Consider the following 17,462-nt stretch of genomic DNA (forward strand, 5'->3'; position numbering starts at 1 on the left):
CCCTCATTAGCTTCATTTGAGAAATCTCTGCTTTTCTAGCTAACAGGTAACTAACAACTGGTGCTGGAAGTACAGCACTTCTGCTTTAAACTCATGATTGAGAAGTCTCATAGCCTGAAAATTTTTCCTCAGTTACAGCAAACAGCAACTGACAGAAATGGAAACAGTAACTGCTTCCTCTGAGAACCAAAGCTTTTAGAAAAAGCTTGATCCTAGCTAGCTTACTTCAAATAATTAATACAGCAAAAGAATCAGCAAATGAATTATCATTTCTCTCTATTGTAATTTACAGCAATTTTGAGATAACAACAACCATAATTACATTCTATGCCAGGAAACCATGGCAGCTGAAAATCTTGAGTCAGCTTTAAAAAAACTAACTTCTCTTTTTAAAAAAAACAATTCTAACTTAAGAACATGCTCCCAGAAATATTTATCAACTCTTAGAAGAAAACATTTGAGAGAGGTTAATTCACAGAAGTATAAGAATCATGCACTCTAAGAAAAGAAAATAACATGAGAAATTTGTAAACTGTTGTCTCATGCAGTAAAATTAAAGCTCAAAAACTCATGACAAAAAGAACTAGAGCTCAAAGCTCCTGGCAGTCTCTTTTGGTGATGAAGACACACTACAGAGAATCCTGAGGAATTACCAATCTCATACCTTTCACTTTCTACCACACTGCAGGGTTTAACATCTTATTTTTGTGGTCCCTAGAAGCCCACGTATATTTTTAACATTCATAAGGTGCCCTTCTTGTTCTCCTGTTCCCAGGACTTCTATGCAGGACTGCTGTCAGTAATTGCTGCTCTCCTGGCACTCAACTAATTACATCCTTTCTCCCATGTGGAGTTTGGAAAGGTGTGATTTCCTGCATCAAATGTTTTGTCGCCAAATCAAAAACATACCTTTAAATGAGGGTTTTTTGTTCTCCTTGATGAAAAAAATCCCTTTAATCAGGTTGATTTCTAAACTTGAAAACTTAAAAAGGTTTCTCTTCAGTATCCTCCACCCTCTGCACCTGTTAAAACAGTGTACCAATTTTGCTTTCTGTAAATCTCTGACTAGAAAATAAACCTAAAAGATACCGGGGAATTAAAAACAAAAACTCCAGATTTTAAAAATCACATTCTGTGGAAGTATAAACAGCTTAGTGAACTTATTCCTGCTTGTTTAAGCCAGCTGGAAATACTTTAATTACAACTACATGCTCTGAAATTTGCATTATTATCTGAGTTTGCTGGGAATTCACAAAGCAATACGAGAACTGACTGCTCTTTCCCACATTTTAGGGAGGGATGCAGATTAGCTATCACAGAAAGTTGCTTATCAAGCCAGCAGACCACAGCAGAGACGTGAGAACCAAAGGATGTTGTTGAGACATGTTTGTATTTGTACCCACCAACACAGACACAACACCCACAGCACCCAAAGCCTGTCCCAGCTGTACCAAGAGGCCAGAGCCAGAAACAGGGAGCAGTCAAAAGGCACAGAGAAGTGACCACATGCAAGACATACAGACAGAACACAAGTGCATACAGGGATACAACATGTATTTTTCTGCAGTCAAACATTAAGTTCCACTCCACAGAGTTTTGTAGCAGTGTAATCACTAGGAGATGCCAGAGTCAACACAGTTATTTGTTAGAGGTACAGCTCCCTTTCTAATGTACCAAGAACTCTTGAATGCTAATGCAAAATATTCTAATAGAAATTACACATACTTTTGACCACCACATAAATAGGACTACATTCATATTATACTCCAAATGATTCACCAAGCATGTGTCCCAAAGAATAATTAATTTTCCAGCATTTCCAAATGTAAGCCTTCTGATAAGGTGTTCTGAGGGCTGATCACAATAATGACTCATGAACTTTTTGTCCTGTCCTGGTTGAGATCTTTCACTATCTTCATCTTATCACACCCCAGCTCCTCCCCACAGCACGTCAGAGCAGGGCTGGTAGCACTCATCTGCAGCTGCCCTGCACTCCAAAAAACTGGGAAAGGCACAAGCAGCAGACTGTTCTTGGGAGGACACTACATAACTTGCTAGCCAGCTTACAATGCCTCACACTAAACTACAAGTGATACTCACAACTAAGACAGCTAGAAAAGAAGCGCAACACTAAAAAGGCAAGACAAACACATTCTCATGCTTATATCCTGATGAACATACCACAGACAAAGGCTTTAATAACCTGTCCACTTCTACATTCATACCCTTCTACTGGTAAAATGCATACACAACATCCACGAGAAAAGAAAGGGCAGAAGCACATAGCAAATATCTTAATTTAAAAAACATTTCCAGGAATGCAGAAACTCCTAAGAACACTTAAGAACTTTTCATATGAAAGATGAAAACAGAGCAAAACATCATGCCAAAGCACAGAGTAAGAAGAAAACTGCTTAGAGAGAAAATGCCAAGATACAATGAGATGTCCCTACCAGCACTCAACCTTCAAAACTGTTCAGGCTTGCTTATACTAATTTCTATATAGACGGAGAAAAATTGTCCCAAGTCCTATTTGCTTTGGGATTTTTCTCTTTCTCTAGCATTGAATTATATTAGGTATTTCTGGGTTTTCATTTACAAACCCTTCCAAGCCTCTGCTTTCACCTATATAAAACTATAACATATAAAAATTTAACACACTTGCTCTTAGAAGGTAGACTGGCAGTCTGCATTGGCTCTGAAAGGAGCTGAAGAGAAACATGAGTTTGCCATATGAGTTTGGGGAGTCCTTATCAAATACTCAGTTAACCTAATTCCTGAGATAATGTGAATTTTTAAATATTATTTTAAATGTACAGGAGTGCATTACCTCCCTGCTAAAAATTTTATGAACTGCTCGCTTATAATATATACATGATGCATCTGTTTATGAATACACAATTCTGAAGTGCATTACATATATACACATTTCAAAGATTATTTAATGTAAGCTTGGCACACATTCTAAAAGCAGTTTAAGAACAGTTACTACAACTGTTTAATGAGTGGCTCTGGACACAGAAGGGGTTGGGTTTGTTATTTTCCTTTGCTCAAGAGGAGTAAGTTTAATAAAATGCAAGTTGAAAAGCAAAATAGCTACTGCCTAGTAAATCCAAAAACACATACCACTGCAGAGATGTAGCTGCTCAGAGAACTGCAGCTGAGCACTTCAATTACAGATGAAAGGCTGATGCTCAGAATTTGTGAGAAAATTTTCTTCCATTTCAGCAGAAAGGACAGAAAAGAAAACAGAACCGTTTTGGAATTAGAGTGCTAAAAAACCAAATAAAAATCTCAGACAATTACTAGTTCTCCAGTGTGTATCAAACTGTGATGACATAAACTGAGAGCTGAAATGTGCTGTACTACTACTCTAATTTCTTACCATAATGAACGAAAATGTAGGGCAGCTTTTTGAGTCGAGATACTGCAAAAACCTCTGTGGAACAAATCAGTGGAAAGCTCTTTGGATTGCCTTACACAGGCAGAAGTAATCATGACAACCCCTGCGAGATCCTCCAATATTCAGAGTAGCAAAGTAACAATGAAACAAGTGGATCAAAGTTTAGAGATGGCAGACACAGGAGGATATACAACAACAGCCGGTGCAGGAGCAGATTCTGCACTGGTTGCTGCTGCAGTGACTACAGAAACCACTCCTGAGGGATGCTGAGCATCTCAAAGTCCTTCAGTTTCTATTCCTGGGTAGGGCACTAGAAGGAAGATGCTCTGATACAAGATAAATGTAAAGGAATTACACCATCCACAATAAACTCATTTGAGATGATGCATTCCCAGTCATCTGCAAAAGAAGGGCTTCTAACAAAAATGCCCAGCCAAGACACCCTAAGTACAGTGAAAGACAAAAGACCACACCTCTCAAGGCTGAAGACTGAGTTTTCAGACACATCTTTATTTTGCTTTTACTTGTTCCTACTGTTAACTGTTTGGCTTGACAAGTACCTAATCTTACTTGAATGTTTTTCTGGCCAAGTCACTATCACTGCATAACCTTCTAAATGTGTCTTCCTAAAAGCTGGGCACAAGCTTAAGCATCCAGCTCAAGCCATCTGCATAAGGTACAACAGATGCAGTAAAAACCCATTCTATGATCTAACAGAGTTGGGGTGCAGGACATTGATCTAAAACCACTGCATCACCAATCACTGAAGCAGATGCTTTAGCAAGTAAAATCTTTCCAGATGCTTTTTCTACATCATGGCCATGCATACTTTTTTGGGGGGTGACCATTACAGTAAGTCATAACGATAGAGAGAACATCTCTGCTCTAGTTAAGGCTTACTGTTGAGTAAATAGCTGTTCACCACCTCTGAGTTCTATTCCTCCAAACTCAAGATACATATCAGCTCTGCTTTTCTGATTCATTTCAACTCATGGGATGCAACAGGAAAATAAAATGAAAAAGTGGTGTTTTCACACTCCAGTCATCACCCAAGTCCCAGGATGACACTGCCACTTAGACTCCCTCAAAGTAAAAAAAGGCTCTTCACATGTAGTCACCAGGTTTTTAATTTATTAAATAAAATCTTAGCAAGCTTCACTCCAACTAACAGATGGCCTAAAAAGCAAAAATTATTTTTTTTTTCTATATGCAGAGAGGGAATCATGGTATTTACTGTTTGTGCAGAGCCCAGCAATATGCAATTGTTGTTCCTAAGCATTATGCAAGTACCAGGAAACAGAAAAAACAAACTGCAATAAGCTACCCAGTATCAAAACATTTATCCTGGGGGGTGGGTGGGTTATTTGTAAAAGAAAAACAAAAATAATCAAACCTCAAGCAGATACGTGGTGATCTGCATGCAGATCATGCAGGCAAAGACTTCCTACTGTAATAAACTGACATTGCCAATGATCCCAAACAAATCAGAGCTGGAAAACTGAAGAAAGTGTCTCATATTTCAAGGAGTACAGCTCTAGAACCAGAGTAGAGACAGGAGAGAGAAAGCACACCTCGTTTCCTAGGTAGTCTCAGTTCTCAACTGTGATAAAATGACATGGTTATGAACAGTATTCAAAGGACTGAGTCCAGTCCTGTATTTCACCATTTCTGCCCCACTTCCTCTGCTAATCTCAGCTGTACTCTGTGTCAATTAGTTACACTTTCTGTAAAGTGTAATGTTTTGTCTTCCATGTTGAATATACAGTTTCAAATTACTCTTTCCTTCACTCCTTAGTTTTGCAAAGGTAAAGCCATAAGCCCAGTCTCGTTTGTAACTCGATCCTGACTGAAGACACCTTTTTTTCCCCCCAGTTCAGCACACTTTTGTAATAGGAATTAATGCACACAAATTTTAAACAAACCCATTCATGTGTGTGGGAAATATGCCCTTTCAGAGCCCAGCTCTGAGGGGTTGTGAACTTAGGCACAAGCCTGCAACACCCCAGCAGTGTCACAGAACCTGTGGGAACTCAGCAATTCATGCTCTGGAGCACAGGAAAAAAAAAAATATATATATATGAAGAAAAAGAAAAAAAGAGAGGAATGTATTCATAATCCAAATTCTTGAACAGATGAATGCAGAATGACTTACCATTGCTGTAAGCAACTGTTCTGTCTACAGTACAAAAGGAGCACTTCTGCTTTAAAGTTTTTCTGACTTGGGTATATAAATGGTAGGATTAAATGCTAACTGTTCATTTAAGAAAGGTACAGATCTATCAAAAATGCCATGTTTACATCAGTGGAAAGAGCAATGTGTATATCCCTGCTACAGAAAAGTTCTTGTCAGAAATGTCAGGGAAAGTACAATGTATATATAATGCAGTTTTTTTAAAAGAATGCTCAAACCTAGTTAGGGCTATCATGTACTTTCTGTAGACAAGTGTCCTTTAGACTCCATCTGGTTTAAAATACAATAAACACATCATGAAAAACAGAGCAAGCAAGCGTGGTCCGATTCAGTAAGTTCTACAGCATAACATTTAGAAAATCACAAAAGATAAGAAAAACCTGTACAGATCTCCACTAACCCACCCATTTCAGAACTTAAGACTTCACAGGACCGTAAAACCACACACACTGACTTCTCTGAGGCCAATGCACTGGCTTCCCACTGCATCCATCACATTGCTTGGACAGAACAGATCCTCCTGAGTGCAGAGGTATCAAGTCTGCTAAACACCTTGGCAGTTTGTTCTCAAAGCTAATTATCCTGACATGCGAGTTAGAGATGCCTTTTTACAGACAAGAACCAAAGGCAAGGAGCTCTTTCCCCACTTGATTGACATGCCTGCATTTATGTAATGTTGCAGAAGCACGAATAATGTCTCCCTTTCCCCCCACCCTCACCACCTGCAATCTTGAAGGAAAGATCTACTGAAGGCACCCTTTTTGCTCTGCAGAGGGACTCCTGGATTATGACCCTTCTCCACCTTCTTTTAGGTAAGCTGAGCATACTAAATTTTAAGGTTTTCTCTGTTGGGCATTTTCTTCAGCCTGCAAATCCTTTTCATGACAACCCAAGGCTGTTTACTTTTCATCATCTTGATAAAAATGCAGACAGCGTGTGGAATATTCTTGAGTACTTTTCAGGCTCTTCTTACTCACAGGTGAAACCAGCCCTCCTCGCAGTCAGGATTTTCAGTTTTATAAATCTCAAGTCACTATGGATCGTTTTGCTGCAATGTTACACTAGGCTCTCTTGCTGAATTGCTTGCTAACTCCACGACTCCTTTTACAATTTCTCCTTTCCAGGGTGCTACTCTTCTCTTACAGAGGTGAGATCTGCACTTCTCATCTCCCAGTCCATAGGCAAATACCAATTTTGACAGTATTTTAAAACTGTTCTTTGTTCAAATGAGGCTACTTCATGAAGTCACTCCAGCTGCCATCTAGTCTTTTGTACAATGTGCTGCCTGCCAATTTTATTGACAGCAAACATATTTACTTATAGATCATGAAATAAAATGTTGGAAAGCATTGGATGGAATTCTCTGAAAAGCCTCAGCAGAGGTATTTCTGTCCAGTGATGCTAGAAAACATGGCTATTTTTAACACGAGTTTTAATAATACTGTGCAGCAAAAATTTTTAGACAGAATGGTGCATGATTAGATCAGCTCCCTGTAATGCTGCCACTGGCATGGAAAGGATAAGTTCATGCCTCAAATCTCCCACTCCTGCCCTCAGCACAAGCTCACCAACATCCAAAGCAAGACACCTGCTCCCTCCTGCACCTCCTCTCCCCTGTCCTACCACCGTGGGCCTCCTGCTGACAGCATCTCACCAGGCTGGCTCAGGGCAGCTGCCCTCACCTGCACACTCCAGCACAGCTGGTGGCACCGCAAGATGCATCCTGACACCTCAGGCGTGCAAGGAAATTACGCATCTCAAAGGCATTTTCAATACATGCCCATTGCATAAGCACCAGTCACCCCTTTCTTGATATGCTCCAGCAATACGACTAGATGCAAGCCACCAGGGCACAGGGTATGGGTGGCTACAGTCTGCAGTAACACACTGTATTTAAATATATCAGATTTCCAACAGAGAGCCACAATGTTTCTTTCACTCTTATTTGAATATTAACTTTTAATATTAATCAATATGTTATATATTATATTAATTATTATATTACATTTTTAATATTAATTTTTCTCTTATTCTTTAGCACCTCATATTTCTGAGTGTTTCAGCAGTCCCTTCAACATAAGCAGTTAAGCCCAGTTTCTGCTCCTGGAAAAAAAATAAAATTGCAATAAGCAACGTTACCTTGCAAACACTACATTAGTTCTGTTCTCTAATGAGGAAACACTTCTTATAGCCACAGCAGAACATGGTGCAGGCCATCAATACCAAAATATGATCTCCAGCATTGCAAGTTGAGTACATTTGTCACATTCGAAGACAAATCTATTGCAGTGCTTTACTGACAAGTGCCCTGTCAAAGTACCTTTTTTCATGATTCATAATAAAGCTGCTGACTGTGAACAATTCAGTTTACAGCTCCCTCTACAGAGGCAAAGATGAGCAAGACGAGGGCAGTAGCCCTGCTCTGTAGGAAATGTGAGTATCACATGCTTCCTACATGTGCATAATAAAATATTTCTAAATATTCATAATAATAAAATGCCTCTTCCTGTAAGTATGAAGAACAGGGGAAAAAAAAAAGCTAGAAACAGTATATTTAAACATTGAAATAATGACAAATCCCAGCCTCCCATAAGAAAAGGTGAGGTCAAAGCTGAACAAAGATTCACCTCCAGAGCAACTGTCAAAAAAACCTGCACTTGTCCAAACATGAAAGTTTCTGAGACCATACCCACCTTACCTTGGCTCCAGCCACACTGTCTTCAAACACATTCAATAAACCCTACAGGGAAAGAATCTAGGTTGGAAAACTGGTGTCAGGGCAGCAGAGCAGAATTCCACGGACTAAGAAAAATACCAGCAATTGGTTAAAAAGAGGGAGAATGTGAGACTGAGAGACAGTCCTTTATCCTAACAAGAAGCTGCAACTGGATGCTGCCAGTACAAATCCTGCTCAGATAATACAGTATCCTGTCACAGGGCCACCCACATGAGACCACTGACATTGCTTTCACTAAACACCGAATACAAACCAACCAGAAAAGCATTTCAAAGCCTAAAAGAGCTGACCAGAACCACCAGAGAGTGTCTGCAGCAGTGAAACAAGCAGAAAGTGTTTAGAACCATTCCCTTTCCCGACCTAGTGATTCTGGTTGTCAGTTTGCTTTGCTATGCATCACATCTATATGATTCAGAAATGCCAGGTAGTGCTTCAAATAGTTGCTTTATTGCACTTGCCAGCAAAATATAGGATGCAGGAAAGCAATCTGCACACTCTGTTAGAATCCATGCAGACAGAAGATGAATAAGCATAAAAGAAACAGAAAATCTGCAAGCAAATTTTAAAGACAAAGTTATTTTTATGTATTAATCCCTGACGTACTTTTAAATGGCTCACAAGACCTTTCTCTACATTTTCATGAACAGTATGAATTTATCTAGTGTTCCAATCAGACAATACTTCAGAAATGACTCTGCAGGAACGTTTCTATCTTATTTCAGATACTCTTACAACCCTTTGGCTCAGGCACACACGGCCTTGCAGTGACTTAAGATTTCAGTGGGCACTTAGGGAACAATTTCAGTTATCTGCTCACTGCTGGCACTGAAAGACTCAGATGTTTACAACAGTAAGAATTAATTTCTGATGCTTATTAAAGTACTGCTGCAGCAGAGCAATTCAGAAACCATACACATTTACCAGTAAAAGCCTTGTCATTCTCTTCAAAACTGCCACTGAAGCCACCATAAAAATTATTTTAAATAAATATTTTTTTAAAAACCCAAAACAAAACAAAAAAAATCCCAGAGGGTTGAAATAACATAAGAGAGGTCAGATTAAAATTCCAGTGACAGCAACATACCCTTCTGAACAATTAACAGCTGTGGTTTTAGTGAGTAATACCAGTATTCTGTTCCTCATCAGTCACAGGGTGTGCTGGTTTATGCCTCCGTGGTTTCCTGAAAAGCACTTCTGAAATATTTTCTAGGAATACAGCTATAATACCACTTTTCTCCTTTGAAAAGTAAGCAGCACTTCACTTTACTAATGTTAATCTTCAAGTGACAGGCAATATAAAAGAGCTATTTGTAATCACTCTTGAAGAACTATTTTCTCTCAAGGACTTCTAGTAAGTTTAATTAAACATACAATTAGGATAAAGAAGCAAAACGTACATCACACATGACACTTTAAGAACAATTATGTACCTATTCAGTTAAACACAACTGAAACAATTACAGGTTTATTCATGTGCATCACTGCTCTAACCCACCTCCAACCCCCCTCAAAGATATTTCATGCCCTACAAGAGAGGAAAAAGCAAAGTGGTGGCTGAAAAGGTCTCCACCACTGCCACACGTGTGCATCTTGCCCACATCAGTGAGATGCTTGCCAACTGGGAAAACACATCCCATCTACCTCAGAGAGTTTCCTTACTAGACCAGAAACAGGGGAAGTGTCTTGATTTTCAACTACAAACACAGCCCTGCTTTGAAACCTGCCTACTTAACACAGTTTACCCCTCTCAGATCCAGTTTCTGAGAGGCAGAAAGCATAAGCCTGACCCTTGTTTAATTTAAGGAGGCTGCTGCTGGAGCCTTCTGCTTTCATGTGCATGACCAGCTGCTCAGGGGTACATGGAAGAAGCAATCTTCCACTCCCATGTCCAGCTACCCACAGCATTAGGAGCACTGCTGACCACAGAGTCTCTGGATCCAGGCAATCTTAAAGCCATGTTACTGCTCCCTCTTTTGGGAAGGCAGCAGGTGCATCAGTTTCTCCATTTGCATAATGAGGCTCTATTTCACCAATAAAATGCAATCCAAGTGGATATATTTAACAATTAATATTTTAGGATAATGGACAGCTCACATCTCCTCCGTTGCCCTTGAGATACTTTAAAATGTTACTTGGTGAACAGATCATTTCAACCAAGGAACAGAAGATAGAAATCTGTCCTGGTTCTTTAAGGTAATCCCCTTACAGGACAGGGGCTAAATAAACATGGCACACTCATTAAACAGGCATCTAAATTATACAACAGCATCAGCAAACTCCTTCGAGGAAGGTAGAGAAGAGTGGTGGATGCCTCTGTGTTCTCCTGGTGTTGTACATGGCATAAAATCATCCTCCTGAACCCTGTGAAAAACAGTTTCTGTTGCTGATGGCACAAAAGAAACTCAGAGTTCGACAGTGGCACAGAAAATAACCAATAAAAACATGAAATCACCACAGAGATTCAGAGTAGACTCCTGCCAATGCCATGTAAATCTTGAGTTTCTTCTGTTGTAGCACTGATGTACACAAATAAAGATAAAATACACACATACTCCTACATGTAAACGTCTGAACATACACGAGTAACTGTTTATTCCAAAAAAAAAAAAGCCACATCTGAAAGAGCCAGAAATCTCTCAATAGGATAAATCTAAACTTAGGCATACAAAGTTACTTAGCTGCCAAGTTTATACAGGATAAAAATACTCGTAGTTCCTGAGGAAGTGCCCCATGCAAAGACACTCCTTTCTGTTACCCTCAACTCAAGAGTTAAAGAAATAAACCTGCATTCTCTTTGTATGCCCATCTCTCCAGATGTGCTGCATCCCAGGAGACAATAACCCCTCCATACCAACCCGGGGTGAACACATTACAGACCCCTTCACTGCAACAGAGAGTTAAAAAACACTTCTTAATGAACTAACCTGAACAAAGGAGCACAAGCAAGGGGGGTACTGCTGCCACCCACTGTCACACACCACCAAAATACTGGGGATGGAAGACAGAGCTGTGCTTCTTTTAGAGATATCAGTAACCTTTAATTAATGCAGAACATCTCTAAGGTTTAACTGTGAGAGACAGAGGGACTGGAGGGTCACTGTCAGCAAAGAACATTCCTTTTCTAACAAACAGAGTTTTTTTGCCTTATTCTTAGAACTCAGACATTTGCTCCACTTGTTCCCAACTATTTGTCAGAATTTTAATTTCAAAAGGTAGTGTGAACATGGTCAGGTGAGATAACTAATACAGCATTCAGTTTGTCACCTCAGGTAAAGAAAACTTGGAAATTGAAATAAAACTTGGCTATACCTTTGCACACTAGGTGAACAAAAATACAAACTTAAATTAACAACCAGGATCTCTAACAAATCTGCTTTTAGAAACCAACTGTATGACACATCAGATTATTTAGAAATGAGTAACACAAGCATACATTTTTTGGTGATTTCTCACATTTTAAGAGACTATATACCTCTTCCTTCCTGGAACTGAATATTAGCATTCCTTTCAGAGAATTCCTTCCATAGAGAACTTCTGTTTAAGAATTAAAGGCCTTCATTCCAGCACTGCATTACCCTTAGAAGAAACACACTTGCCCTAACTGTTACACACAAAGTTGGAAATGTGTCAGTTGTTGCACACAAACCTGAAAGCTGTGAACACATGCAATTTTTGAAAAGCAACATGTATTTGTTGAACACCACTACATAGACATTATGTTTAATATAAACTACTTTTATGTTAACTGTAAAATACAGAACCAAAATTTATCTGAAGCAGCATAGGCAGAAAAATCTTTGCTTTCAGAGAAACACCACAACAGAATTACTGTGATTCAGTGAAATGCATTATTTTAATTGTTTATCTACTCAATAGAGATTCAGAATACGCTTACTGGGTTTTAGTAAAAAATCAGCAAGATCAAAATACCTATGAGACAATGAGGAAATGTTGTTGTTTAACACCATACAAATCCATGCCACACTTACCTTGCATGCTTAAAATTCTATCCATGTTGAAGTGTTTTACTAGACTGAGGTCAAAGTAATAAATTAAAATTCTGCAGGGAAGGACTCACTTTATTTAAATAGAGATTATTATTTCAAGACTCTATTCCCCTCTAGACACCTAATGAAGTAAATCTGTGCAGCACTTCATTGTACACTGATAATGGTACACAACAAAGTCTGGCATTGATGTTAATTTAAACAACAAGCCACACAGTTTTCCAAAAGCAGAATCAAGTCTCCTAATTTTGGCTGAAATGCCATCAGTTTTAGCCATGATACAACTTGCAGTGGCTGCCACTGGCTGAGACTTAACTAAAGCTAGCTAGGTAGCTCAGCTCTGGAGCCAAATTCAGCCCCAGCTGAGGAAGTTGTCCAGAGAACCTGCAGCAATACTCCTGGTGGTTATCTGAAGCCAAGAACCTTTCTGTTGACAGAATTCTGGATTAATAATTAACTCATCTTTACCACTATAACACTGATGAGCAACGCACGCTATTATCACAGAACCAGAAGCAGAAAGACAAGTCTTGGTGAAACCATTTCAGGGAGTGAGTGGCAGCACACAGGTTTCCCAGCATGCAGGCCAGCATCCTTCCCATGGAAATCCATTACCTCTTAACAGAAAAGCCCTTATGCTACTGGAATCTACATGGAAAAAATTAGTTTATCACAGCACATTAAAAGTGTAAGAGAAAAATGTTTTTAAGGAAGAAAGAAAAAAACAAAACAAAACAAACAAATAGAGCCTTAACCACGTAAACAGAGACACAATCATTAAATTATTGAGTTAATTCATAGGAATGTATGGACAGAATATATATAGGAATATTCTGACAGAAAAGCTCACACAGGCTTCCATCAGGAACGGTTCATGCAATTATTTCATTTTACCTATTTAAACCACTTACTTGTCTCAGCAATTTTCTTCTCAATATATATGCCCAGAAAGCCCTGAGAACACGTATGGAAGCAGACATGCATCTGTGCACGCTCATAACTTGGCTGCTTCCTCTCTGCACTCCTTCCTCCTTCAGCTCTGCAGTGAGGGTGAACACCTCCACTTAGCTCACAGGCAAGAATAAAACAAGATCAGCTTGAGTTTGTGGCTTTAAAACCCACAAATAGACTCCCAGCACTGTTTTGAGTAGTGTTTGTCTTGAGAGCAAAGCAGGCTCGGTGCAGCAATCTGACTTCTTGTTGTGTCCTGGCTGCTGAGCAGCTGCTGTGACCTTCAAATCAGCAAAACTTGGCAAGAGAGAAGAAGAGCCCACCTAGGATATAAGAGTCTGGACACCGTTCAGTCTAGGCACACAGCCAGGGGGAAAACTCCCTACACAACTTCTGTGCTGCAGTTATTTTTTCTTTGTTTTGGAAAAGGACTTAATTAAAAAAAAAAAAAAAAACATTATTGAAAAACTAACGTAGACTTTATGTCGCTGAAGTTCTTCAGGACAAGCAGACACGTGGCCATCAGGTTGCATTTCCAGTTCTTCCAGCTGGCAAAAAAAAAACTCAACTGCACCATTTGGCTTTTCTTTCTGGAATAGTGCACTGAAACACAAAGGTGAAGGCAATAATAAAACTCTGCCAAACAGGATCCTGATTTTTTTGACACAGAATTCCAGCTCGCCACGAGCTTCCCCAACGAACGTGCTCAGATGGTCACTAGCAGGTGAGGACTTACAGACTGTGCATCCCTAAAAACCTTCTAGGTGTGCTTTGATGTCAAGCAGTTTGCTGAACTGAGATCTGTTGCCATCTCTCCTGAACGAGCTGTCCAGGAGGAGTTGTAAAAAAAAGTACCCAAACGTATTGTGGCTTCAGAGACATTTTTCAATACTTAACACAGTGTGTGAAACATGCTCACAAAGGGGGACTCAATTCACACAGGTGTGAGCTGATACAACCAGGAATTCAGCAGATAAAAGCAGTTCTGAACAATTAGCAAGTTGTTTCAGGTTTTGGGGGGTTTCCTTTTTTAAGAATTAATGGAAGAATTCCCTTTGATTTAAATCTTGGTTAACTGGTTGGTTTCCTTTCTCCTGTTTTTCTGCATGATGACCTTAAAAATAACAAATAAAACAAAAAGCAAAAAAAAAAACCATGAAAGGTGTTTGAGTTAACCCTTCCATTGAAGGGTGACTAGTAAGCACTGCAATAGTTTTTAGTGTGGAAACACTATTTTGCACATCTAAATTCTAAATTATCTTAAATTTTTAGATTTTTTTTTTACAACAAAAGTTGTCATGTTTGACACCTTTTGCCCTCATGTAGCTGTACAAAAATGTGAAGAATATTTCCCATCTTTTCTAAAATTTTTAAGGTTTTTTTCAATATTAGATTTTATAAACTGAAGTTGGCAAGAAGCACCTTCAGAAATGTTATTTTTTTAAAACAGCTCACTGAAGTTTAGGGCACTGGTTTTTCTTCCTGTGCCTATCAAGTCTGGTTTCTTGGTTTTAACGTGTTTCAATCATTTTATTTTTTTTTAATGACTGTTCTTATTTTTTATTTCATAAAATCCAGACAACTTACATTCTAAGAGTAAACGTGTTGGCTTGTGTGTTGAAACCTAAATCATTCAGGAAGACGAAGTGGTAAAAACTTTGCTTCATAGTATTACAGAAAATGTTTAAAAAAAAAAAATAAACTCCACTCTCTGCTTTTTAAAATAATTTATCTTGTTGGGCTTGCAAGAGATTAGCATACCACATAATGTTTTAGGCCTTCATTGTCAAGTATCTAAACCTAAGTTATCCTTTTTTTTCTGTTTCTTCTAGAAATTCAATCATGCATAATACTGGAAGGTATGACAGAATTTCCTGGTCTAAATGTCTTGTTTTCCAGAACTAACAGACACATTCCTGTTGTCCCTCTTCAATAAAAACCAACCATTCCCTCACTTTCCTGTACAGTCTTGTACCTGGGTTTTGAACAGACTGTGGACGTGGGGAAGCCAATCTCCTGCCTTCAGGTGGGCATCCCACACTGCAAAGCACCCTGCAGGGACAGACCAGCTGTCTCACTCCCTGGTGAAGTTAAAAGTCCTGTGCTTATTACAAGCACACAAAAGTGAAACTATAAACTGATTCCAATTCTTCTTGGTTTTATTTGGATTTTTTCTTCTTTTTCAGATATCTCCTTTAAATCCTTCAGAACACACAGCAGTGTGCCCAAAGCTGCATCAGTCTGTGCCTCGACATTACTAAAGCTGGTATCAATATGCCATTTATTACCTTTTACTCAAAACATTCTAATCCTGCTAAATCAATACTTCATAGGATTATTTTACTAATTATAAAAAAAATCCTGTCACGCCACATTATCTATAACAGCACCACATTCAAAGACATTACAATTCATTTTGCCTTTGCATTTAGAAAGCTGAATGTTTCATGCATTTTAACAGAATTAAAACCCCTGCCAGCAAGCAAAGTTTCAATTTAAGATTTTACAATATTCTTCCAATTGGTTTGGATGAATATTCAGTCTGTATTGTCCCTGTGCTTTTAGTCTAACATAGTTTGTACAGTTTCATCACAATATATGCCACGTATCAAATTTCTCCCATATATATGGGTTTATATACTCATATATGAGTTTAAATAAATGGTACTCAAATAAAACTAATATTTTTCTGAAACCTGGCATTCAATCATTATTTTGCCACCTTTTGATTTTATGCCACTTACAAAAACTTCCAGTCAAATCAGAAGAGGGAATTAGAACAAGAATGCTGGGGCAAGGGGCAGTGGTGGTGGTATTAAAGCCATCCTGCAAACTACAGGGTAATACTCTTCAAATTCTGTGACTGCTCTCTCCAGAACAGTAACTGATAGTAACAACTGCAAATCAGCCAGTGTTCAGAAATGAAAGTGATGTCCCCCATATTCATGACAAGGAAATAATTCACACCTTGACTGACAAAGGTTTTTAACCCACCTGTGGTGAGACAACTTTAAAAATAAATCAATAAAATAAATCAGAAATTGGAATTCTGCTCCCTTACTCCAAGTTCAGAAGAGAGATAAGTTACAATAACATCTCTTTGCTCTGTGCCCAGACCTCACAACTGCCTCCATAGGGCTCCCAGAGTCCAGCTCCTATAAAGCTTTTCCCAGCAGTAACTCCTGCTCCTACTGTGGATTCTGCACCTCAGGCAACAGCCTTCTCTGGAAAACCACTGCAGCATCCCCAGGATACAAACACGAGCCCCCTTGGTGTTATTTAGGGAAGAGTGGGGAGTATAAATATTCTTCCCAAACAGTAACACCTGAAGCTTTCCTTGGAGCACAGCAACACACCAAACGCATTGCAAAACCAGACCACATGGCCATTCCACCTTGAGTCTCTCTGCAACTAATATCCTGAACTAAGATGTTGAGCTAAATCACAAGTTTCCAACAATAAAGACCAAAAAAAGTCATTAGGAGTAAATGTAGAGTCTTCACTCTCCAGGGCAGGGGTCTAGAGGAGGCAACCACTCACCCAAATGACACTTACAGAATGTCTACTACCCAGTTTATCCACAGGCTGATACACTGTGTGACAGAAGGGTTAAAATCCTTTCCCTAGGACAGAGGACAAAAAAAGCAATGGGTGACACCCATCAGATCAAGGCCCAGTTTACACTAACTAATCTTATTATTTCAACATATGGCTGTCTAAACATTACTTTTTGTCATCTGCTCAAAGAAAGGACATGCAAACAGACTTAGAACATGAAATACATATCTGCCTGAGGATCCAGCTGCTCCGTGTGTACCAAGGCAGAGAAAATCCTGGCCATGTCCACCCGAGAGGCAGGTAACACTGCCAGCACAGATGAAAAGCTTTCCCTCAATGCTTGCAGCTGAAGAACAGAACGTGCTGTTTTCAAGTTGACTAATAAACATTGCCTGGTTTTGAAAAGGTCACAGTGTGTTGCTGTAAAATTTCTGCTCTCCACATACCTCCCAACAAGGCTAAACCTCACACAGGAGCTCAGGTTCTTTTGCTGGAGGCACAATGAGATGATAGAACCAAGCAGCTGAAACCAATGACCCAGCCTACAAGTATGGGGTTCATCCTTGGGGAAGAAAAAACAAACACACAAAACAAAAGACTGGAGCCAGGAATGAA

The sequence above is a fragment of the Chaetura pelagica genome, unplaced genomic scaffold (genome assembly GCF_000747805.2).
Source record: "Chaetura pelagica isolate M959 unplaced genomic scaffold, ChaPel_1.0 scaffold423, whole genome shotgun sequence".
Lineage (NCBI taxonomy): Eukaryota > Metazoa > Chordata > Aves > Apodiformes > Apodidae > Chaetura > Chaetura pelagica.